This window comes from Colletes gigas, unplaced genomic scaffold, assembly GCF_013123115.1.
Source record: "Colletes gigas isolate AHSC1104 unplaced genomic scaffold, ASM1312311v1 Colletes_gigas_Sc00013, whole genome shotgun sequence".
NCBI lineage: Eukaryota > Metazoa > Arthropoda > Insecta > Hymenoptera > Colletidae > Colletes > Colletes gigas.
In genome coordinates, this window is record NW_025106642.1 from 982652 (window position 1) to 1009724 (window position 27073).

Consider the following 27073-nt stretch of genomic DNA (forward strand, 5'->3'; position numbering starts at 1 on the left):
ATGCTCGTAAGAAATTGATGCTCGCGAAATAGCGAAAGAAAAATACTTGGGAAATTAGTTCGCGCGCAAACGATGTTAAATATTTTAGCCCGTTAGCGAGTTACTCGATGAAATTTAGTTCTCGCCCGTGTAACGGAAGTATTAGTTCGCGAAATATGTACAGCGAACCGTTGCAAAACTGTCGCGGGACGCGACTCTCGAAAAATGGCCAAGCATGATGTTTCAAAGGGGACGGTGACTCGGATATAACCGAAACCCAGTTTAGACGTGACACAGGCTTAATCTAGACTTAATCCGGACTTGACCGTTCGGACTATCAAAGAACCAACGTCGTCACTCTGCAGAGAACTATTATTTAACGGAAGTTTAATCTAAACCTAACCCAGCGTTGGGCAACCGCAGAAACGAGGACATTGTTTCATAGGTCAGGCTATCTAACACGAATTTCATCCAGACTACCATCTAAATTTCAATTTTATTCGTCCACATTTTACTCAGACAATGTAGACACCATTCAGATCTATTCTAGCCTACTCGACCTGCATTTAATCGAGATACGAGCCACGTATCGATGTTTAATCGAATTTTAACGCAACTCAAAGTTGGACGTTGTGCGAGGTTGATTTTATTGAATTCGAACGAGAGTCAAGGTACAGATCGTCAAGATTCGTTCGAGACTCTCTCACGTTCGCTTATTCCAGATGTAAGCTATCGAAAGAGCGACCAGGGTGCTTTAAGAAGAGGGTTATCTTGCTCAAGCACAGTTTGAACACAATTCAAAGTTGGTCTGTCTGAGCTAATCTGACGCAATTTGAAAGAGAACGGTGCTGAAGTTCAACCTGGACTTAACCTACGTAGAATGTAAATTAGGACTATCGGAGATACTGATGATTCTTCGAAGAGTGCATTACGTCGTGTAGATCTTATTCAATTCTAACTTTGAACATAGTAGACGTCAAGATCTGTTCTAGACCGCGTTCCCTACATTTCATTCAAACATAGTCCGCGTACAATTGGAATAACTGATGTTACTTGGTAGAGAATATCGCCTAAACTATTTTTAATAAAATACCTTCTCTTTGTAAAGTGAATGCAACTCAAACAGAACCCACATCAGATCACAATTTGATCAGCTTGGACTAAGGGGCAAACTAAACCCAAACTTGGGCTATCGGAGGAACGGCGGCTTCGCTTAAAGGAGAACGTCACCTACTTCCGATGTACACAGATTTAATCTAAACTTAATCCCCCATTACACGAGTTTCATTGCATCTTCCAAAAATCAAGTCTTTCATATAAAAAAATATTATATAATTACGGTTAGAATAACTACATGAATTTTCGAGGCAACACACGCTATTTATATTCGTTTGTATAGACTTAGCATTTCAGGCAGCACCGTGTCTACAAAACGCACATATGATTACGAACTTTGAGCAAATAGATTGCGCGGTATATGTTAGCGCAGAAACAAAGTTTGGTTACCGGGAAGGAAAAGTGGGAGTCGTGTAATGCGTGGAAACAGTTGACCGTTGGAAACATTTGACAGGACAACAGGTCAACCGCAAACGCGATTCGCGAAATAAGCTGGAACGGACTTGCAACGCGTACAGATTCCACGGATTTCTAAAAAATAATCACACGGCATACTATTTATTTCTGACGCTATTCAGACGGGATGCAAACGAGTAAATAATCAAAATTTCTGGTAAAGAAGCTTTTAAAATATTTAATCGATCGGATACAGAAACTTTGAAGCCTGTATGGGGGACTAATAGCAACTATATTTGAAATGGTACCAATGAAAGTTAAGAAACACTTTCTGGAATTTCGAGATGTACGTCGTGCACCGAGCACATGTTGTCTACCGTGTCTACCCCACTTTTGGTGGCCTTGTTCTTTGGTCTTCCGTTGCAGAATCAATATTTCCATCGTAATGCATGCTCGAGAAAAGAGAAACAAGTTTATACATTTTTTAGAACATAAACCGGGGTTTACATCCTCTCGAAAATCAAATTTCATAAACATCTCGATTCTTAGAATTTATTTGTCGTACATTTCATTAACAGTCACGATGTTTGTATTTTTTTGTTAAGACCTATGATCGAAAAAGATCTTTTTGTAACGGTTCGTATCTATGGAAGTTATGACGATATACATACTTGTAGTCAATACTCCAGTATGCGTTAACGGCATACGGAGTGGAGAACTTGTATAAGTTTATAATGACCATAACTTGGCTGAAATTCTAAGCGTAATTATGAGGTATTTAGGGTATTATATCGAAGGTATAGTTGCAAACCAATAGGTATTCGAAACAAAAGGTAGAGGTAGATATTCATAAATTGTGTTGTACACGCAGAGCCGCTTTCGGAATCATTAGTGCTCTGTGCGTTGCTCACCGCAGAACCAACACGAGAGACAGATAGACGCGAACAGACGGGGGCTAGATGGGGGGTGGAAGAATCGGGAAACTAAAGAGACGAAAAGGAAAAGGAAAAGGAGAGAAGCAGGAAACAGGCAAACAACGTAGAGACTCGGCGTAAGAAAGAGAAAAGTAAAGGGAGGGTTGGCTGTTAGAGCGAAAGAGCATGGCGCGAGAGGGTAGAAGAAAGAGTGAAGGAAGGAAGGAAGGAAGGAAGGGTTCGGGCGTGGGGAGGAGTTGGTAGGTTTCTTCCTTTTCAAGCATCGCGTAGCCGGGGCGATAGCGGGAAACGCGCGCGGCAAAGTAAAACGAAGAGGAGAGCGCGTCGAGAGCAGAATGGAGCAGAACGGAGCAGAACGGAACGGAGAGCGCGCGAGACGTAGCGCGTAGGTACACGTACACGGGTAGCTGCCGTCTATATTTTATATCCGGTACACGAGAAATGTCGCTAGGGCGCAGACTCGAGGCAATCGGGGTCGGTCGGCTCGCCAGTTACTTTTCGCGATCCACCGTGGCCGCCTCTGCCGCGGCGCAGGTACACAGGTCGAACGGTCAGCCGGAGTCAGTCAGTCTCACGACGGATCGGGATAAGGGCGAACGGTTTGCGCACGGACGGTGGGGAGCGCGCCGCGGGATTCGAGAGTGACGTATGAAATCGTAGGCGCAGATAGAGATGATAGCGTGAGCTCGTGTGTGCAGAGAGCAGCGAGAGGTGAAGGAGCCACGAGGGGGATAGACCAAGAAACTGTCAGGTTGCCGATTTCAGCAGCAGCAGCATCAGCCGCACGAAAGTACAGCTTGCGCGTTACCGAGCCACTTGCGCGAACCGAGCCGCCAGCTCGTCCCTACCGAGTCAGTCGAGAGCTATCGTGCCGAGTGTTTACGTCGTCGCGCGGGCAAACACGCGCGCTCCCGCCGCTCCTCGGTTCGGTTCGTTTCGTTTCGTTTCGTTTTGCCCTCGCCCTCGCCTTCGCCCTCGCCCTCGCCCTCGCCCTCGCCCTCGCCCTTTCTCCGTCGATCGTGTCGCGATCAGCTGACTGCTCGTCGATCTCGACAACCACCGTCCTCGCCCCCGCGTTCGCGTGTGACGAATCGTTTAACCCCGCGTCGCGTTCCGCGGCGATCGTGCGTTGGATCGCGATCGCGTCCCGCGTACCGAAACTCGCGGGAACCGGACCTCCTCTTCCTCCTCCTCCTCCTCGTGGCACGCGATCCTCCGTACGCGCGTGTGAAAGTCCGAATCGATGACACAGTGCGCCGAGTAAAAGGATCGAGAATTCGGGGGATCCGTGCGTCGTACAAGTGCAGTGCGCGACAACGTAGCCCAGATCAGCCGATTTTTAACGCCAGTGACGGAAGCGGTGCGCGATCACAGGGCACGAACCCGCGTGGCCGTTCTCTCGACGACGGATTCATCTTTTCGGTCGTATAGAAAAAGGTCGGGGAAGGCTTTTCTCGTCGCTGTTGCCCCGGGGTAGCCAGCGACGAACGCGTGCAAGCGTTTGATCGAGCTTGGTGGACCGTCGCGCGGCAAAGTGACTTCCGCAAAGTGCAACGACGACAACACGATACAACCACGAGACGTGATCGTCAGCATCAATGACAAGCGGAACCAGTGCATCGAATTGAGGTGAGCGCCGTTGAGAACGCGATCGACCCTGTAAATATATCGCCTGCTCGTCGATCTCCTTCCTCCTTGGCTGCCACGACGCGATCCTCTCCGAGCAGTTGTTCGTGCTTGTACGCCCGGGATTTAATTAGAGAACGGTTCGGCACAGTCGCGTTAATGGCAGGAAATTTGAGAGAATGAAATTATAATCGACTACAGCGAAAGGGCGAAGTAGAATCGCGGCCGACTGCTCGACAACGACGTCGCTGCGTTCACATGGAACATCTTTGACGTTCCATCTTTTGGCGGGTCGCGGTTAATTCTTCGCGTCGGGTTACCATTTAGGCGTACGTTGCTCTCGATAAATACTTCATCGATCTCAAACGTATATAGTAAGTTGATAATAGATCATTACTTAATCTAAATATAATATTTCCTCGTGGAAGTTAAACTATTCGGAACATTTTCCACGACTGCATCTCTCACATTAAATACAGATAGTATTTGCCCTATTTGTTTGCGATAACTGAATTGCCTGGTTTTTCATTTATTGGGAAGTTTGATTGAATGTATTTGATGTGCTATCGAGGTGTAGTTGCTCTTTCGCTTTGTAAACATTTGCTCGAAATATTTACGTTCATGGCCATCTTAACGATCTATCGTTCTAGATAATTAAATTCGAGTCGATACGAATTTTTATAAAAGCGTCTTAACAATTTTTCCGACTTGAAACTCGAAGTCTGAAATCCTCCATTTTGACAAGTTTGGTTATTCCAGTGCTATCGAATTTTTGTTTAAAAAGGATAGTTTCAGTAGCTGTTCCGTGCTTTATGGTAACATGTTTAAAACGGATATTGAAGCATATTTGAAAATAGCTTTGCATTTTATTTACGTTTCGGTAGTTGGATTAAGTAGTCGTTTACTTTTATTACCGTAAATCATCGGCTTCCATTTACGACTGGTAAATACAATCCCCTGCATCAAAGACAAAGAGGATTTTTATCGGTTGGTCAAGTTTTCCCCTAGATTCTGAGCAATCTGCAACCAAGTTCCAGGCGTACCGTTTTTCTCTTGGGTACTGTGGGATTAGTTGAAGATTAAAACCAGTATGTTTTGTAAATAGGGTTACTTTTCTTTCCGGTTGTCACACAAATACTAGAAACCTACTTAACTCAGTCCAGATAAAACTGTTTAAGTTCCTGGCTATTACAAAATTCTCTAGACCTCGCACACGGAAGTCAATTTAGAGTTTAAAGGGTTTATAAATTCCTTTTTAATCCATTTCGATGTATACTGTATTACGAAGTCCAATTTATATTTTGAATTTATCATATATTCCCATGAAACAAATATAAATATGTTACTGGATTCGAATATTAGAAGAATATTGAAAAAAAATGAGCTCATGGTAAATCAAGTATCGAAATTATACTACGTTATAGAATTTTGGAAAATTATCAAGGAAAATTTGCTATAAGACAATGCTTTCTACTGCGAACAAGGTGTTAAAGTAAATCTCGAAGGTAAATTCTGTAGAAAATTCCAACACTCTGTAAAATTTCTCCAGAAACACGATCTGCAATTGTTGTTCCTCGTAACGAAAGCTATCTCAGTTGAAAATTGCTAACAATTGAACATTTCTAAACGAAACCGTACTTCCAAGTAACAAAACATACGTCGAGCTCGAGTTTCGTTGTTTTCTCTTGTCTCGCGCATAAACGTAAAATTTAATAAGTGAATTCGTTCGCTCGTCGCGTTTAAGTATTTCCCACTGAATTTGAAATAAGTCGCATAACCAGAAAGCTGCACAACTTATTCTTCTATTCTTGGCTCTCCTAGAAATGAAACTCTAATTATACAGGGTGTTCGATCATCCCTGGGAAAAATTTTAATGGGAGATTCTAGAATCGTTTGAAGATTGGACCACTTTCATGGAGTTTTTCTAATTTTACGGAGTTAAGAAACAACTTATCGAACATTCTTACAATTTCTACATATTCTTCATCAAAATACGCGTCGTTTGCATTTTGAAACATTAAGATCCTCCAATCCGTTCAGAAGTTATGACGTTTTAAAGATACGCATGAAATTTCAGTGAAACATATCAACGGTATGGTCAGACATACGGTAAGGAATTTTTTTCTCGAAAGTGTGTAGGATTTCGAGGGTATGTGTATTGACCAAAAATGATTGTAATCGACCCCTGCAACCAAAAATAATTTTTTTAAGACGATTTGAAATTTTTTAATTTCGTCGAAAAATTTCACACATACACGAATTTTTTTCTCGAAAGTGTGTAGGATTTCGAGGGTATGTGTATTGACCAAAAATGATTGCAATCGACCCCTGCAATCAAAAATAATTTTTTTAATTTTGTCGAAAAATTTCACACCTACACGAATTTTTTTCTCAAAAATGGGTAGGGTTGCAGGGGTATATCTATTCACCAAAAATTATTGTAATTGACCTCCGCAACCGAAAATAATTTTTCCAGAATAATTTTAAATTTTTAAATATAATTTTTTAATAACTTTTTAACGAAGTCTCAATCAAAAAATTGATATTCTTGATTTTCGTCTTATTTTGGCCTCTAGAATCTCCCATTAAACACCATGTATACTTTTTCATCAAAATTGAATGGTTTATGGAAAGACATTGCAAGTATTTAAATTTATTATAAGAAATCTTGAAATTAAATTCTATGTAAAATGATGGAACTTGGTAAAATTTCTGCAGAAACACGATACGCAATTATTGTTCCCCGTAATGATAGCTATTTCGCAGGAAAATTACAAACAATGGGAAATTTTCTAAACGAAGCCACAATTTCGTCTAACAAAGCATACGTCGGTGCTCGTGTTTAGTCGTTTCGCTTTGTTTCGCGCATAAACGTAAAATTTAACAACTGAATTTGTTCGCCCGACGCTTGTAAATATTTCCCAATTACAGAGGCAACTATTTTTCCCGCTAATATTTTCTACGTTTCGCGTTCATGTTTTTGTTACGCGTAAATACGTTTTCCAGCGTTATGACGCACGAGTTGATCGTAGCGCGCTTTTTTAAAACTGGTATCCGAAGTGTTGCTCATTAAAGTAAAGAAAAGTTACAGAACAGCAATTATTTTCAGGATCAAAATTTAATTATTTCTTACTTTGTTTCAAATAAAATATGTTGAAGGTTTTTTAGGCAATAAAATCCTACGGAGTGACTCGTTACACGAGTTTCATTCGTTGATTGGCAATGATATAGGTAGAAATGATCCACTTACACGATACAGGAATAATCACGAGTTATTCGTACAATACGATTCCACTGGCATAACTTCGTTCCGTGGGACGATAAGTCACTCGTCAGTTTTAACACGCGTTAATATTATAGCGTAACGCATGAAGCTCTTATTTTATCGGCTAGAGAACACATACGTTTTACTAAAAATTTTAGTCGAACATTTTATTCGAGTGTAGTTTAATCCCGTAATTTTTTAATCCATTATAATTACGCATTATTTAATGCGGAGACTGAGAGCTAATACTAGTTATTCAGTGGAAATGAATAGGACCGCTAACGAATCTAACTCGATATGGGAACTGACCGTAATCGAATCTCGAAACGGAACGTTGGATAGCAAGTGGAACGCTTTATTATCCTTCATAACTCTTTTATACCGTGGAGTTGATCTCCAACATTTGCTTTATGAGTTATAGTTCGTTGGCAATTGTGCGTTCGTCTCTGGTAAACAGCGTTTTAGAATTATGGGTATAAACTGTACCGGTTGATGGAACTCTAGAAACGATAGAAAATACTTTCGAAGACACGATCTTTTTAACAGATTCTTGGAACTTGCGCTGAACTGTCTCGAGAAGTATTTGCGCTTAGGCTAATGAAGTTCTCTGTAGCAGAAGTTTACTCGGTATATAATACGGTCGGAAAAGTTACAGGGAAACAAATCTAATAAAAAAAAAGAAGCTGCCCAATGGAAGAAAGAAAATGTTGTAGTCGATATCTTTATTGGCTTTCGAGAAAACAGCTTGTAACGCTTTATTTGGACCATATGGTACACAATCGAGGTATTTATCTATACCAATAAGAAAAATAAATTTATAAATTCGAGATATTCGTCTCGAGCAACGATCGATGATCGATTTCCAACTCGAAAGCGGATTCGGTTCTTGCGTTGATCAATCTTTGTCGCGACGAGGGACCGTTCTGTTAACAATCGTCGTTTCTCTGCGAACGAGAGAACAGAATTTGATCTCGAGTCGTGAAAAGAAGCAATTTATCCAAGCATTAGCTTTGTCCACACATGTAGACATTAGAGAGCTGTCTATGAGCGACGAAGACAAATACAACGTTTTCTCGAGGCAAGGATCGCGTGGGCGAAGAGTTATTCGGCCGCGTTAGTAATATTTTCAACAAACCCCGCTAATTGGAGGGTTACGGAACTCTTTGCGGAACACGGAGCTCCCATAGTCGTCGTTATTTACAGTTTTATCGAAAGTTCTGGAATCTCTGGCCCGTTGGCACGATTACTCCTCCGAGGGAAGATTAAATATACAAATGTAATAGAAATTAACTATGCTCGGGATACTCGAAGTTCCCGGCGTTCCTCCTTCATATTTCCATAATTGAGAGGAAAATGCAAACGCCACTGTTTTAGATCGGGAACGAGTCGTAAGTATCCGAGGGAAGTTGAACGTTCCGTTTTAAATATTTAATGAACGAGGAAATGATATTTCATTGGTAGCCAGAATTTCTGATAGTCCATTTTCTATCTATCCAATTTGTTACACGGTAATTGAAAATATCCATTGACCTCGTTCTATAAGGGAGAATTGCTCGATAAATTCGGGAATAAAAATTGTCTTGGTAGTCGGAGCATGCTCCGCCGCGATGTCTCTTGAGTTTCTAGTTTTTGTCTTCTCCTCTGCAGTGATGGAGAATACCCTTCGGCTCCGCTGAACAAAGTTGCCCGGAATTAATTTTTCCCTATGACGGAGCATAGTTAAACCATTGGATTTCCTCGCAGGGGTTTTCGCGTACGATGTTTCCACCGTAAAGAATTTTTAGACAAAGGGTTGGATCGTTCTTTGTTCTGTTTCACACGCGTAATCGTTACCCAAGCAAATGATTTCGATCATTGAACATTCCGTGCGCTTGATATAATTTACATAATTGCAAACTTGGACGATACGATTGCAGTTGCGCCTAATTGAGTCTATGATATCTTTGGAAGCACGGAAGACATACAATCGGGCTCCCACAAGTCAACATACATCCGTCTAATGCAATACGAAACACCAAAGTAAACTGGGAATTCACGTTGTTACAGGACCGTTTGTGTTTAGCACGAGGGACTAACAAAATGTTAATAGAACTATAGGAACAATATTTAGTATTTGTATCCAGAATTCTCAAGCGGATCCGGTTCGTTTATTTATCTCGATATTTTCGAGTTCGCAGACAAAAAATGAACGTCGAATGCAAATTTGGGAAAACATCGTTTTTCACGCGTGCTTCCAATTTTCCTCGAACTCCCGAAACTCTGTCAGTCATCGGGCGACGTTTCGCGAATATATTTCGAGATCGAAGCACGGGGATGCCAAAGGGAACCGACCCCGAAGCAATCATCATCGATCGTGCGGATGATCGATCGCGCGTTCCGCGAACAAAGAAACGACTGTCGTTATTTCGTTCCGCGTGGATGCGCTCGCGCGTCCCGATGATCCCAACTTCTCAAGAAACCCACCCCCCATCAGGAGGTTATGCCGCGCGACTCAATTCCGTTGTCGTTTCACGTGACCATACAAACGTCCGGATGGTATCCACCCACCGTGCACACTCTCTGGATGCGTGTGTGTGTGTGTGTGTGTGTGTGCACGTGTGCGTGCATGCGCCGCAAGAGTGGAGTCCTCTGCAAATATGCTGAAAGCATACCCGGAACGTTCGCGGAGTTTTAACGCGCTACTTAACCGCGTGTTACGTGCGCCGACAGATCGATTTACCTGCACCGTCTCCTCTCCTTTTGCGTTCCTTGCCCCCTCCTTTCGCCCCTTATTTGCGATCGTCGACCTGCCCGTGAAATTTCATTGTTGCAACGTGGTTCATTAGCGATCGAGGCGAGTCCCATTCGCGCGTATCCTCGATAATCACTCGACGATACAAAAGTTCGGGATTAGATCTCCTCCTCCTATCGGCCAAAAAGCGATACGAATGTATTGCACGTAAGAAGAGAATTTAATTAAAAAAAGTGAGATCCTCCACCGGTTCCTGGGGCAACATACTCAGGAACCCTACATTATACGTTTCTTTATTATCGTATAAAATATTGCGAACAACAGAATCATCGGAATTTCAAATTAATTTACTCGTTTGGTTTTTTGAATTTGTATCGTTTAACAAGCCTTTGTACGAGAACGTAATAATGACAAATTGTTTACGATGGAGAATGCAATGGTTGGAAAGCGGTTTCCTTTATTCGTTGGTGTTAGCGTTTTCGAAATACTTACAGGGGCCACAGACGTAACGAGTTTTCGTACAATAGTTTGCACAATTATCGTTGATACGACTCTTTGGACGATGATTGTAAAATGCGCGGGGTAGTTGTAGAACCTGGTGTACGGCGAGCGTGTTGAATGGCAGTACGGCGCTGCTATGCAATTATCGTTTCAATTCTACGTACAACTTATCGCACAGTAAATCGTTATGTCTATGGCCCCTATTAGGTAAATACGTAGCCGAGCATGTAAAATACCGAAATGGGGAAAAAGTGGATGCAGAATTTATGGAACGAATTATAATACGTTCCCTAAACGAAATTGAAATACACGAAGGGGCACAAAGTGAATTGTTCTTGGCAGGAAATGCAAGTGTTGATACCTGAGAAATATTTTTATCAAATATCTCAGACTCCAGCCTTTAGCCAAACGTCTCGAAAGTCGACTTGTCGTTCGCTTTGTGCCACATTTTGAAAAATCGTCAACTTTTTCCATGAAATGCATCATCCACTTGTTTTTAAACGCCTTCGAATTCTTTATATATTTTGCAGCCACTTGTCGTGACATTTTCTGTTCCTTTGTGTGCGCCCATAAAAGCACACTTCGAAATGTTGAGCGTGTACGGCACTCGCGGCTAGAAATGTCTTTTCGCACCAGTCATGAAAAAAATAAAACATTTTTTAGAACGCCTCTTAGAGAAGGGGTCAAACTACTTGTAAATTCACTTGAAACACCTGCCCTACTATTGCATCGGACGAATACTTTATCGAACAGTTTCAAGCAGGTTAACCGTGCCTGCAATAGTACCGGAAGGGTTAAAAACAAAAGTTTTGCGATTTTAACGCGACCTTCGTCGTGTATCTGAATAAAATTCACCTTCGTTGTTGGAAAATCGATAGGACCATCCCCTTGGTTGAATTTTAACTCACACGACGGCGAGCATGGAGGAGGAGGAGGTGGTGGTGGGTCGCGCGAATTGAAATTCGTAATACGCGCCGGATGTAAAACTTGGCGAAGGTTCGCGTAAACGCGTGCTCGCGTAAAAAGCACTTCCGTGCCGGTCGTAAAGCTGCACGTAGAATGTGTTGCAGTCATTTGCGTCAATCGTACGGCGCATCTCAGGTGTTTAACGTTCAACGTCGCGAAATTGTTACGGAACCCGACGGTCCATTGTGACGGCGAGTATGAAACGTGTTAAACTAACCGCCAACATCCATTAAAATTAATGGGTATTGAATAGCGGAGATGGTCCGGCGAGATGATGGGATATACTGGAAGTCGAATGAAGTGCTACATCCTCGACGAGACGGTTACATACCTGGTGAATCGCTGAAATCACTCTCTGTCCTCGATACAGAACCGCCACGCGATCGAGAAACTCTTTCACTGGGACAGCCTTCGCTCATGTATTACGGAACGATCCCTGTAACGCTGTTGTTCTTCCATATTTATTTACAGTCGGGGGTAAAACGATAGCCCCCATCAACATTATTCTTAGTTTTGAAAATATACAGTCACTGACAGTGTACTTGACGAAAGAAAAAGATCCAAGTTATATTTTTTTAAGAACCTAAGACAATACACGACACGATAATAGAAATTTTGTAGGAACCAGGAAGGTACTAGTTGAATATTTTATAAAGAGAAAATAAGAAAGGAACTCTGTCGTATACTTAAGTCTTTTTTTTTCCTTTTTTATTTTCATAAAATATTTAACCTCCACTTTGCCATTTAAAAAACATGTTCTGTCCTCGTATCGCATATTATTTTAGAGTCTTTCAAAAATATAGTTTCGTTCACCGGACACGACCGGAACTATCGCGTCAACAACGTTTCGTAGTGAATTTTTCAACATTTTAAAAATTGATCGGACATGATGAAATAAAAATGAAATTCTGCCGCTTGAAACCGTGTATTAAATTCGAGAAAGAGGAAGTGGACTTTGAAATCTCTTCCACGCCTCCGCCTACAAGCTACTACGGCCGTATTATGGCTCCCCTCTCGAAATTATGCAACTTTTATAAGCAACGCTTGTCGCTATTATTTATAATGGCGACGATGTTAACGCGGACGTGTTTCTAGTGGACCACTCCGTATAATTCTAGAGAAAGAAGTCCCACCTGAGCGTAACAACCGCTTTCGCGTTTCACTTCAAGTTATACTTGACCCAGTGACCACCTGCGGTAATCACTGTTCTTTTCCGATGAATATTCCCTCGATATTCGTGGAAGCCCTGGCGCGACCGCGGGACTGTAAACCATTTCGCCGGTACGAAACTTCTGGGAAATCAGTTCGATAATATATAACCGTTTACCAGATAAAAAGAATCTGCTTATCAATTTTCTATTGCACGACCTACGTTTATTATTTACAGTTTCATTTTACGAGCCTCCATGTTACACGATTTTCCATTTTTTATTACGGTTCCGTTCGATGGAGAGTATTATAAATATAACCGAGAATCGAAGATCTCTGTTCCCGATTTGTTGCAAGTTTTGAATAGAATTATTATTGAGAGTCGCTGTATTCTCTCGCGTTAAAGTAAATAGCACAGAAAAGAGAAGCGTGAAATTTCGAAGCATGGTAAACCAGAATTAATAACCACAGTAATTGTGACCGAGTAGAATAGACGTTGGCCGAGCGTACGAAGGATTGCTCGATCAATGTCTACCGGAATAACCTTTTTAACTAAAGTGAAACTCCTTCCCGAACTAAAATAAACTTTTTCCGTAGATGTCGATGAGTTTTCGGTTCGAGTTCAGATAAATCGACACACGATAACCGTGTAAAAACCCTTGATTCGAATCCCCGCCTCCTGACCCGCGGTTTAAAGTTAGATTTTAATCGGAGTTTAATCGTCTAAACTCGTCCTGGAATACAGAAGGTACGCGACACAACTACGTTTGCAAAACACTCAAAGAATCGTCAGAACTCATCGAGAATCCTTTCGAAAAGACCATCCCCGACCGTCCAACTCTCGCGTAAGATTGCTCGAACCTGAAAACATCTCCGCTCCGGCGCGATAAGAGCTTTTGAAAAAATTCTTTCACCGCGTTTTACATCCAAGTCTGTATTCTACGGAAAGTAAAAATCGTTTAAAACGTTTTTCCTCCCTAAATTGAGAATTTTGTACGTTTCTTCGAGCTCCGGAGGGTTAAGAAAAGTTGTTGTACATATCTCTGTACCTATATCGTAGCAGAACTTGGGATCACGGCGCGAGTAATTAGAACGAGCAAATGATTACGACGCCTTTTTCCGCGCGAACTACCTCTCTGTCTGTCCCGACTGCCCCCAGCCGCCATTTCCTCCGGCGGCGCGGCCCCCCGGTATCCAATACCCATTAATTTTAATGATGAACGCGGTCAGTTTAACACGTCCTGGACTCATTGTAGCAAGCTTGTGGGCAATAAATCATACGCCCTTGTCACTGAAAAGTGCATGACTCAGATAAGTGCGCGGGGGCGTTATTTGTTACACCCCCGGTTGCCTATCCAGTCGCCTCCCTTCTTTGCATCGCGCGCACCTACACGGACGCATCCGCGTCATGCATTACGGTTAGGGAACACGATATCGTTCCGAAGCGCGATCAGAATACCCGTCGGTTATCTAGCCTGCCAATAGAGATAACGTTTGAAAGAGTTTCGCGAACCAATTTCTTTTTTCAGCCCCCCCATACCCCCATCGTCTCTTCTTTCTCCCGATCCACCGCATTCGATCGTTTTCGACGCTCCGAGAAATCATCGCGATAGCGTCGAAACGAAACGGTCAAGTTGGTTTAAATTCCCATCGATTAGCGAGACTGTTTACACACGAAGCTATTTTATTTCAATTCCCCCCCCTTTCCGGTTAAATTGAAACGCGTTGAAAAATACATGCAACGCTGGTGTAATTCTTTCGTATAGACGATTCGAGACCCCGTAATTGTTATTTTATTTTGTTTGGTTCGGTGGGAGGAGAAGGTTGCGCGCCACTGGTTTAAACAAATGATTCGGGGGACGGCAGTCCCGTCGATCGTCTTGGCAATATCGCTGTCGGTAATTGAGGGTATTTCGTCGAAACGATTTCAACTCGACCAGGATTAATTGTACGCGGCATGATTTCCTCATTACCCGTGACGCGGTGAATATACGTTCCAGCCGATGGAAATCCAAAATCAGTACACATCAGCCGTGCAAACGTCAAGCCGTCAGTTACGGCCGAGGCTCGCGTCGACTCGGTATTGGTGTATACAAGTTGTTAAAATCAAACGCGTACGTCCCAATTGACGTTTCCTCGCGCAACGAAATCTGTTTAGTTTAGCTAGTTGCTGCGGATTGTTAAACTTCCACGGAATTGTATTAGTCCCGCGGAAATGGCGGAAGTTTGCCGCAATATCGCGACCGTTTCCGCGCCACGCTTGGAATATCTCTGCCTCGTTGATCATCGAGATCCCCGAACGTTCTTATAAATCTTTGGCACAAACAACATTTTTGTCGTTGTTTCTAGGAGTCCATCAAAGTGGTTCATTTTATAAACTTTAAAGTTAAGGTCAGTTTTGCGGGAAACTTATTTTATTTCGGCCGATCCGATGATGTAGAACTTCCTTATGTTAATCACAACAGAGTATTTCTTTCCACCCTGTGCAAGGAAAACGTTAATATCGGTAATATCCTGGCGTATCGATTTCGGTGGCCGCGGTTGGAAGCCGCGTTACGCACGCTAGGCAACGATCAACATGCGATAAACCGCGCATATCGCGAAAAAGTGTTTTCTGCTTAAGTACCGAAATTACGCTAATTGCTACGGACAGTCAGATTATAACTGTCCAATTACGCAAAAACACCGGGTACCCTCTATCACGCATACGCAGAATCCTGTTAATGCAAAAATGTATCTTCGACCCACGTGTTGCTTGCGTCAATAGCTGAACACCGTCTCGTTTTAAATCATAGTTAGATTGTAAAGCGATCCTTTAATTTATCTGTAGGCTTACGGGTCCTAAGAAATATTATCGACTCGATTTGTCGATAGGAGCTCATTTTCAACGAGCATTTATCGTTCATCGGTTCATCCGATCGATGAAAAAACACGGGGCGAAACGAGCACGGTTATCGGGCGACATTTTCGCGGCTAGGCGCTTAGCGAACGCAGTCGTTGAACTGTGTTCGATGTTGTCATCGGAATTTCCTGCGATGCTCGAGCAAGGTGATGCTCCTATTTCCTTGTTCGTCTCACGGTGGTGACTCGTATGACACGGTGCAACGGCTCGGGCATAACTCTCGGTATGTAGGCCACCAGAGGCGGAGGTTCCGACATCCTGAGGGATAAATCACCGTGCGAGCGCGCGCGCGATAAGCCCGGCCTGTTTTGCATCCTCCGTAAAAGTTGAACAGTTTTCGACTCATTTTCGAACCCGGTGGTCACCTTCTCTCTCACACACCGTGGAATTCGTTCGAAGCGTGGATCGATTCATTGGGAATCGTCAACGCGGGATAAAAGTGTTTCCTCAAGGCGTCCGCGGATAAATCTCGTAACGCGAAATAAATTTAGTAGTGAAATTTATGTATTTCGAAGGTGACTGTTTTCGCGGTCTTGATAGAAGCAGGAAAAGACCGTGTTATAAAATATCATGGATCTAACTCGACCGCGAGCGTCCAGAAATACGAATTTAAGTAGAAATATCGAGCAATGGTCGGACGCACCAGACCGAATCGCAGCTTACCAACATCTACATATATTTCGAATCCTTTGAATATCTTTTTAATTGCAAAATGCCAAATTATTATCAGTAGTCGATAACACGTTGTTTAACGTACACAAAAATATTTTTCCCCGCGATTTTGGAATAAACCTGGAACAGAAGAGTTATAATGCGTCCGTTCTGCGATTTTCGGATTCACGATCCGCGTGGTCGTAACGAGCGTTATCGATTTGCAGCACAGAGGTTCGTTTGAAAGGCTTTTGGTTCGTTCGTTCGTCGAATTGAAAAACGAGAAGCGTATTTTGGCCGACGTTGCGGAGAAAAATGTTGACCGAAATCGGTATATAATTGGAAAGGAATTATCGTCGTTTCCGTGCTCGAGCATTCATTGGCTATAATTTTGGGGGAAACGGCGTGGTGCTTACGGGTAGGTATATAGAATTCACGTGTGGATTACGTAATAGTTTTGGCTGTCACTCGCATGTCAATCGAACGAGTATCGACTGCCACGACTGGTTAAATATTAATGGACGAAAGTGCTTCGCTGGCGGCCACGGAAGCGAAATAATGCGAAATTTCGAGTCGCACGAATTTCTCGCGAATATACTCGCGGCGCGGTTTCGGCTAGGAATTTTTGTTCCCGCGCACCGGAACGGAAGTCGAAATAATTAATTGATGCTCGTGGACGTCGCGATAAAATAGAAGCCTCCGATAATAATTTAACGGCAGATTAAATGCGCAAGTGATTTATTTCGGTTTAGCATTAGCTGTCCAGCTGCGTTGATCTGGTCCGGGGGTGCGCGGAGCACTGGTATCAGTTTGTACAGCGAAATCAGCATGTCTCTATATTGCATCGATTAGTATACTCAGTATGTAATCGTGTTGTTGTTAATTATCGGTTAGCTGTCGATTTTGTTGTATAAATTGCGTTGATTGTATGTTGCCGTGGTAAATGCATTTATTAGAGGCGGGTTTGAGTTTAGACGAAATTGAACTGCGGACTAATCGTTACCATTGAAAGCCGAATCGTAATACCATACATTCGATCTGTATTTTGGTGGTCGTTTAGCGAGAAAAAATATCGTTTTCCCTAAACTCGAGGCTCTAATTATTTTATTTTAACGGACGAAACTCGTAACCATTTCGCGGTGCCAAATTTGTCGCGTGTTCGCCGGAGCCAACGCGACTAAAAGAAATATTGATTACACGCTTACGGTCGTTCGAAAGAACTTTTCAAGCTTAGACGTAAGCCAGATATTTCTCAAGCATTACAGGGGGCGCGTTTACCTTCGCTTCTCGGAGCACGCCGTTAGACGTCTACATCGCGATTCTTTGTTGCCCTTAACGGTCCTCTGTTTTGGAATTTTTCCGCGCTCGTTGCATATGCATGAAGACATTACGCGGAGGGGGCGTTTTAATATCACGTACACGGCCGTCCCGTGCATAATTTATAGATGATCTTCGAGCTGGGAGAAATGGGTCATGTTGTAAATACAGCTGTAGTGACAAATTCGCGTTTTCCCGAACAATCTTTCTCGCTATCTCTCCGAGTAGGGCTACGGTCGTTTATGCATGTAAGCTACGCGGGGAACGTATCATATTTATGCACGAAAAATATGCAGTTACATAGGGTAAGTTGTCTAGGACTGGAAGCCGAAATATTCATAGTTTAGATTCGGTCTTGACTTATCGTTCTACATTATACGCGCATAGTGTAAATATGTAACTTCTTTTTTCCCCCATGTGAAATATCACCCAATATTTCGAATTGCAAACTAGACTGGTTCCCCGTAATATCGCACTAATTTGTTGTGCGTTGGGAACGATAATGATTAGGTATTCGAGGCAGGAAATAGCAGATATGCATTTCATGCATGGACTCGGCGAATATAATTCACTCGAAGCGAGATGTCTATATGCAGATCGTTTCTCGAATAGACGTCTGTCGAACAAGGGAATACTTGAAAGATTACGCGAACACTTCCGAGATACAGGTTCGTTTAAAAACCGATTGTTAGACCGCGGTGGGCAACCAGAGCCAAATAAACAGCTACAAATTATTATTGAAAATTCGTTGCCCGGTGTGATCGACTTCAGAAACTTCCGCGGAGGTCATTTTCTCTCGATCACGATCTAACGTGGTGTGGCTTCGTATGGAGCGAACTCACCGAATCGAGGATTGCCGCAAAAGTATGGAAACTACGTCGGAGATTAGAGTTCGAATTAATGGTCTTCGCCCGGGAAGACTATATAACGCTATCTGGATCATGAACTCACCGGAACGAAAGATTACCAAGACCAACTTTGTCATTTCTGACGTTCCTCGGACCACGTCGGTGGGTCGTCCGCCTTGGCGCGTCGATAATGCTGGACCCCATCCAATTACTCTCCAATTAACTTTCGCTCATTTATACGATCATCTTGTTTCATTGCAACCTTATTGTTTGAGCGTACGTGGAACGACTCCCGTGTCTCTTGTAGATTTTTATTCGCGATACGAACTCTCGAACGTTCTTCTCCAAACCGCGATACAGTAAATCTATGTAGGAAAAAATTGAATTTCTCGCGTGGAATCGTAAGATCGATGTGTTAAATTTTCCACGAAACAGAAGCACGCGTACGACTCGGGACTTTTAGCCGGGGAAGGAGTTTGGTTAGCAAGCGAGGGAATACTGCAGGGAGCATGCGTTTCGGAAGAGTAGCGCGATCGGGGTCAGGTCGGGCGAGAGAACGAAACCGAGCACGAGGGTCCCCGGAATCGCAGAAACAGGAATCGCATTAACGTTGCCACGATAAGACGTCTGGCGAGCGGACTTGACGGCGAGGCTCGGTCTCGTTATTCGAGTCACACACGGCAAGATAACGCTTTTCCCCTTTCGGTGAGGAGCGACGTGTCCCCCTTTCCTCGGCTTCCTGTCCACCGGGACCTCGTAAACCCGCTCTCCTAACAATCCGTGGCCAGCCCACTTTCATACTCTCCCCGTCTCTCTCTCTCTCTCTCTCTGGTTCGGCCATTCTCTTCCCCTGGGCCGTGCTCCAGGTCCTTTCGTGTCGCTTCCTCCTCGTCTCTTCGGGCGTCCGTCGAAAGTATCCAAGACGAGAGCCGGAGATGGCCGCGGCCAGACACGCGAGCCACCCTTCTCGCGGGGTAGGGGTGGTGGATGAAAATAAAAAAAAATAGAAAAGGAAACGCCTGTCGGCCGAGAAGTTGGCGAACACGGACTTTGGATGCACTCTGTCGTCCCGATAGCGAGGAGGTCGCGACTCGGCGTGCAAAAGTTGCCGCGCGTGCACCGCCGAGGCGCGGATGCGTGGAGCAGGAATTCCCCGAAAGTTCGTCGGGGCTCTTAGTTTCGTCGGCGGGGAAATTGCATCCTTTGAAGCTCGCGTGCGCGTAACCTTACCCGGGAAAAAGTTGTCGAAACGAGCGTGCGAGCCAGCAACCAGCAACCAGCGACCGACCGGATGCGGTGCGGTCGGGTCTCGTTTGCGCAACGTCGTTTCCCCCCGATTTCTGACTGACTTTCCTCGGGAATTCACCTTTCGTACCTCCTCGCGGATTCTTCGCCCGTCCCAACCAAATTTCAAAGGCTTTCCCCCCCGTCTTTCAGCAGTTTCGGCCCGCAATTGCGCGCAGGTCCGTTTCTATTGCGCCGAATTTTAAAGTTCCCCTGTTAGACGGTCGTGATTGCACCAAGATTTCAAGTTTCACTGTTTCGTTGGTATTCTTGAAACACACTTATTCTTATTACTTAATTTATGGGCTTGGCAATTATTTCACACTTGTGACATCTTGGAGGAAAGAGGAATACTCGGAGAACATTGGCTTGCAAGGCGAGATCGTATGTATTTTTAAAAAAAAGGACTTCGAGTTGTTCTGGCTTTATTACTCTGTAATAAGGTATACAACGATCTTAGAGTGAGCCAGTGGTGTTAAAGTTTTGATTGTAATATTACCATATAGATGCACGTTTCTCAACTTCGTTTTCTGACAGTACTATTAATAATTTCTAGGGGTGGGATTTATAACCCTCGAAATGTTGCGATCGAACGTCACGGTTGCAGTCGTTGCGCCAAATATTTACCAGGTAGTAATCAGCCCGCAGAAGTAGGTTAAAATCGGCGGGGGAGGACAGGCCGGGTCCTTCTCCGTCGTAAGTGACGATAAATCGTCCGAAACGATTCGTTTCCCACGGGCGATCGAATGGAACTCTCGCTGGATGGATTAATAATTTGAAATAGCCGCGCGTGCCGCGAGGGCGAATATAACGTTGGAATAATTACAGCGGGACGCTTATAGTCGCGTATTTCAGCAACGAACAAACGTCAAAACGCGTGGCCGCTGGTCCCGTGCCAAAGTGAGAACGGGGCAAGAAGGATATACAATGCGAGCGTTGCGGAGGATCGGAGGGGGAGGGGGAGGGGGCGGGAGACTATACGTTCTGCATAACGCAGGGTCCATTTTCCATTATATTCCGATGAAATATAAACCGTGCCGTAAATAACAATCCTTTATATCGAACGGCCGAGCATCGCGCATATACGCGCTCGTACACATCGCTGGACCTGCCGGCTAATGTTAGCGCGATCAAAAGATACGCATGAGCCGTACCCCCGATGCATTAGGCGAACCGAAAATACATGACACACTGCGCGTTTCGCGCCATTAACATTAGAACGCGGTACCGCAGCCGATCAATTAATTACGACCGTGTTATTCCCGTTGTAACGAAAGCGAGGACGCGCGATCCGATATCGATACCGTTTCTGCCATTTGATAGCGTTTCCGGTGCCCAACCGACGACTTCGGGACCATTATCTTCGCCATGGGGCCATTTTCAGTTTCATCCGTGCCTCCCATCGCGCCATTTATCATTATTATTGTTGTTGTTATTATTACACAGAGACGTCGTTGATAATAATAATAATTTTTAACATTATTCTCTAATGACGTCTGGAAAGGATGGAATTCTTCCGGAACGTTTGCAAAAGAGAGAAGTAATTTTATTCAAAGTTGCCACGAAGATATTTGCGGCCCCTATTTGCGGGTCAATATTTGCAGCCAGCGGTGTCTAACTGGCTACTGAATTTCTTACGCGTCGGGGGTCGATCGTGTACGCGGGAGTGCCGCGAGCCAACCCGAAACGATTGTTAATTGTTGTTGACCTTATTAAAGGGACAGCCAGGGCACACAGTCTGCGAGGAACGCGCGGGGCGAACCGATGCCGTCCATTCCGGGGAAACGATTTCGCGAGTCCTCGAGGACATCAAACGCGGACTAACTGAGTATTCGTAAATACACGGGGGGTCAGGCGAGAGCTTGTGGCAGGAAATTGAGTTGCTAGCCTGCCTAGTTACATGTTAGGTTCGCATCGCTAACACAACGTCCCCGCGGACATCTTTTGATAAACGAAGTTTCGAGTTATGGCACACGGGCCCTTAAAGTTGAGTTACCGTACCGTATGATTCTATCAGGGCGAGAAGTACGCGAGGACGACGGACCTGGACTCGCGTGATCTCGAAAATTCTAGTTTCCTGGCATTCGCGTGTACGTGCCGACTACGACCCCCCACCGATCCCTTCCTAACCCCCCGTCCCCACAGGAATTATGCAGGGATGAATTTATCGCTGCACGGTTATCGCGCAGTAAATTTATATTTAAATTGAATCGTAGATCCGGACGGCCGGGAACTATTAACGACTGCTAACTATTCCGTTACCAATCGGTGTCTATAGTTGACATTATATTCTGACATACGATACAAAATCGTTCTTTTGAGGTAAAATACCCTTTGCTCCATATCGAGGCTAACATTTATGAGTTGAACAGGCTCAAACCTACGTGCGTTATTTTTATTACAATGGTCTTTGAGATGACCTAGAAAAAGCTTGAACAATAGGTCATTCTGGATCTGAACATTTGCCTAACATACGAAATCTTCGCTGCTCTAGACTAAAATAAAGACATTTCTATTCTGCTTGCGTTAAGATATAAGAATTCCAGGTTTCACCAAGACGAAGCCTTAATCAACAAATTGAAATTCTTAATTTTCGTCTTATTTTGGCCTCTAGAATCTTCCATTAAAATTTGTCCCAAAGGTGGTTGAACACCCTGTATGTGATTGCATAAAGTCAATTTTCTAATAATTTAATTTTCGACCGAAATACACTTTAATCTTTCTAATATGTCATCAACTCCGCGTTGCAGAAATTGTAATATAATTAACAAACTTCTTTTCTGTCGTTGGCAGAGGAACAATTAAATTTGGCGTCAATTGAAATAACATTTAAGCGTCGAGTTCGCGTGTCTAATTTGCCTGCCAGGATACGTTTATTCAAAGTTAACTGGTTAAGATCCTACGCAAACACGAAACTCTGGCATAAAAGGTACTCGTGATATAATTCATCATCACATTGTCATCGCATTACGTTTGTTCCTCTTCATAACTACTCGCGATATAGTCCTCCCTAATAATGACCGAAAATTTCACGTATTATCAGGCTCTGGAACATTTAAAAATGGAATTATTTCTTTCTTTGCTCAATTTTACGCAATAGAGCTGCGAAAATTTCTTATTATTCGGCTTTAGAGCAAAGGCAGAACCACGACTCTATTGGATATAGTTTCACGTTTCGACCCTGGTTCTGGGTCGTCGTCGGGAAAACGAGTCACGTTTAAAATGTAAAGTTCACCCACATTGGTGGAAGAATAGATTTTTTTCGCAAAATTCTACGTTATGAAATCAAATGTAATATTATGTAATGAAACATTGGTTTCGTACGCTGAACTCTCATTGATCTTTCATCGCTTATTTTTATTTCACAACAGTTTCAATTTCAGTAGAACTTGTGTCTCTACGGTAGTCTATATCCGGATAGTCTCGATTATGTAAATCGTATTATTAATGCACAAACTCCCCAAAATAGTATCATAGTACTATCGGTATCTGTGTTGAATCTCAGAATACAACTTGAAAGCTTTGACATCTCCGATATTCCACAATACGTCAATGTAGGACACGTTATTTCAAGCAACTCTCAGAAAACATTATTTGAAGCATTACATTTTTTTCTAATCCCGTAGAAAACTTTATACACCTTGGTATCTGCACATAAAGTTCGTACAAAGTGTTAAACAAATTTCGTGCACCCTCGGTGCAAAATAAACGAAAGCAGAGAGGTTAAAACCTAATAGAGAATCTTCTGGTACTATCCTGCATCCTGCACGACTTCTACATTCCGCTGCACAGCAATAAATAATGACGAACAAGGTTAATATTTCATCCCCTGACTTATTCAACACCGAGAAAGGGACACGCGTGTGTAATTCTGAAATTCTCCACGTTCCGGCGCGAGAGTAAAGGAAATCCAGGCCGGCGAGAAACCCGATGGAATAATCTTTCGTTCGCTTGTAATTGATATTAAAAGTTCCAGCGATTCGGTCGTGAAACAGCAAGGAAACAACCGGCCGGGGAAAGTTTTTAGGGAGCTTTTCGCAACTTTATACGGCCACGTTGCGGTTTATTCCGCGGTCGATGTGGGCCGAGATAAAACGAGACGCGAATACAAGTGCTCATTGGCCGCTGCTGAAATTTCCGGAACAAAAAGGCGAGTTATTCGCGAGGGTCGCGTGTAAACCCTGATAAATCTACACCCTCTGATAGTCGTTCCTTTTTTTTCCTCTCCGTCGGAAACTCTCGACGCCGCGTTAACCGTTCCCGCGACTTATTACGTCGCGTATGCAGTTTTATCGCGACAGGCGATGATGTTCGAAAATGGCCTTTTTTGGCACTCGTTGGAGAGGAACAAATATCCGCGTCTATATATAGTCGTCGTTGAACCCTCGAGCAATAAATATTATCCTTGATATAATATCAGTATGATTGTTGTTTCTCTCGCGCTGCACGGTTAGAAATTGTTCGTTTCCCCCCAAAGAGCCAGAAAAAGTCCATTTTCCGTCGTCGAAAACGAAAACGAAAAAGGGAGGCGAAATCGATAGATGCCCGACCGAAAAATTTATACGACTGCGCTTACAACGGCTGAATTTATAACGAAGCAAGTTGTCGTCGAAGAACGGCCGGAAGTGGAACACGCGAAACGGCAAGAGATACAACGGAAAAACGGGTAACTTAATTCCCGTGGAAAAAAAACGTGAATTTATCGCGTTCCCCCCTCCGCGCAAACTCTACGCTTGTTCTCTCGGCCGCCGACCATCCGTGAAAAATAGCGACGGTGATTGATCCACCTGGCCGCCTCATCCGGCCGTCGTTTCGTAATTATGCAAATCTGCTTTCCCGCTGCCGCGGCGCGTACAATTTTTCTTCGTCGAAAAAACCGGGAACGCGTTCTCGCGTTTTCGAACACGTTCAAGTCCGCCGTTCGCCGACGGGGAACGTTGCTCTTCCCGCGACATAATGAATTAACGAATTAGCCAACCATACGCCGGCATCCTTTCCGCCAAAACATATCATCCTTCCCGTCGTTGCTTTTTTTTGCAATCACCTCGTCGCCTACTGTCTCTGAAATTCTACCATTTTTTCCTGTCGCATCCTCAGAGGGCTCAGAACGCGTTCAGTTTTCACCGCGTTGTAATAAATTCACGCGTGTTGGCTGTTAAAATTCTTGAATTAAAATCGGTGGTCCCGGGGCATCGACGAATGTTCCGATGTCGAGGAGGTCCGAGCAAACGGGCATAACTGGAGCACCGAGGGGCCCTCGCGTATATACGCGTCCCCGCGGATTTAAACGGATACTTTTCCGTGTGTAAAACCCGTGAGAACGCGAGCATCCCCCGTCTAGCGCCGCGAGCGTCTCGGCGCGGCCGAGCTACACCGACGAATATACGGAACTCCGAGGGCACCGTGGGGGGGAGGAGGAGCAGCTTCATTTAGACGGTGGATTTGACTTGATCTGTCTCGAGTTAACTTTCCGCGAGAGAGGGATTATATACCTTCCCGGGTGACTGTTCGGCCTCGGCAGAGCCTAGCAGCTTGCTGCTCATCCGAGCGAGATGGAACTTTCGCTGTAAGGTTTACTCTCGGATATCCAAGAAAGTTGATTTCGCCCGGAGTTAATGGAGAGAGTTCGCGACTCGTCGGCGCGGGCTTTTTCAACCCTCTCCCTCCCCCCACGCCCCCCGTCGAAATGCCAAAGTAGTAGTTTAACCCCTTTCTTCTCTGCCCATCCCCTCCACCGCGGCGCGACTTCGATCAGCCTGGTAGTCTCGAGTTAGTCCGTCGGTTATTTCGCCAAGGAGACACAATGGGAGCTCGATCGGCGGTAGACAATCATGGGGGATGCCAAGTGGAATCGACGACCGTATCGACGAGCCTTGGATCCGAGCAAACGAGCGAAAACTTCCACGTTCGAATACGATTTTGCACGCTGGAGAGCTCGGGTTATCGGGCAACTGGTTAAGTTGGTCTCTTCGTGGTCCTTTTAACGACCCACGGTGAGGCATTTGACACCAACGCGCCGACAAAAGTCGATTTCGAGTCCTAAAATGTTTGTCAATCTTGAGAATACTTTGGTCATTCTCTTCTTCGCGAATAGCTGGCTAACTGCGACCGTTCAAGGTCACCAAGTTATTATCCCCCATTGTGCTATTTAGTTACCGGGGCCAGCGAGTTTCGTAGACGCGCGGAGAACAATATCAAAGTAGGATCGCGGGATCGCGGGATCGCGATGTGTTTCCAACGCGTTAATAGGTTTAATTACTTTCCTGGTAATTTGATTCGTTGTCAAGGTAAATTGGTTGTAACTCGTAGGAGTAGTTAAATGTTTGGATCAACACATTCGCTAGCACGTCGTGCACCCGATGACCAACACCGAACTTTTCACCGCCATGTTGGTTGTCAGTGACCAACACCAAACTTTTCGCCGTCATGTTAGTCGCCGGTGACCCACCCATCTAATTCTCAGCCGAATATTTATAACGTATAATCGCTTAAACGCGTAAGATCGCGACTAAAAAGGACTCTGTGAATGGTTGAACATCGATACTCTGCAACTGTAGGATTTGTTAAAAAATTCAAGCATCTCGCTCGTCCGAAGAATACACGAAAATTCATTAGTCGAGCAAGAATAAATGCGTCGTTAATTAAATGCAAAAGTCGAGCGCAGCGCGTGCTATCGTAAATACGCGCGGAGGACGAGTTAAGGGCTCGCGAAATATGTCGGACGACGAGTCCTTGGCAGGGCGTACACACGCGAAAGGGTTGGCCCACGGGAGATATTTTTCATGCTCGCTGTTATTGAAAAAAAACTTTACAACAGAACGAGTTCGTATAATACTGGCGGGGTTCTCCACGTTGCTGGGGTTCGGCCATGGCGCGTTACACAGAGACACGATAATGATAATGCTTGTAGCGAGGCGAAGTGGAGAACAGGTTAATCGTGGCCGAGCGGCGTTCGCGCAAAAGACAAAGGGCCATTGAAAGCGGGCGAAGCGCGTGTTGAAATATTTACATACATCGTTGTAATCAAAATTTCTTTCCCTTTGTCCGCCATACCACGGCCCACGTGATGTTTCCACTTGGACGATGGTTCCGGCGCAATCCTAGCCAAATTGCTCGAGCACTGCTCCACACCGATTTCGAAAATTGGTTTCAAGAGTTACGCGACGAGAAATTTTAACCGAACGGTGCTCTGCAAATGTAATTCTCATTTCGAAATTCTCAGCATTTTGTTTCGTTGATTCTTTGAACCCTGGCAAAGTACACTTTGCAACCATCAACCGTGAATTTAAATAGAATCTTCGAGTGGAAGGGGTTCACGAGAGATTTTTATTTCTCCATTTTTTTAATTTACCGGTGGGGGGGTTTCATGTTAGCAACAAGTGCCTTGTCTCCCGCTTTGACCGAAGC

At 44.2% G+C, this 27073-nt stretch overlaps 1 protein-coding gene across 1 annotated transcript in view; it reads left to right on the forward strand.

Moving 5' to 3' along the window:
- Positions 1-3480: 3480 nt before the first annotated feature.
- The window catches only part of LOC122399470, a 374300-nt gene continuing 350707 nt past the window's right edge, over positions 3481-27073 (forward strand). The window contains exon 1 of the mRNA XM_043400169.1: positions 3481-4055. The gene's annotated coding sequence lies outside the window, so the exon portion shown is untranslated. The remainder of the gene's footprint in view (positions 4056-27073) is intronic.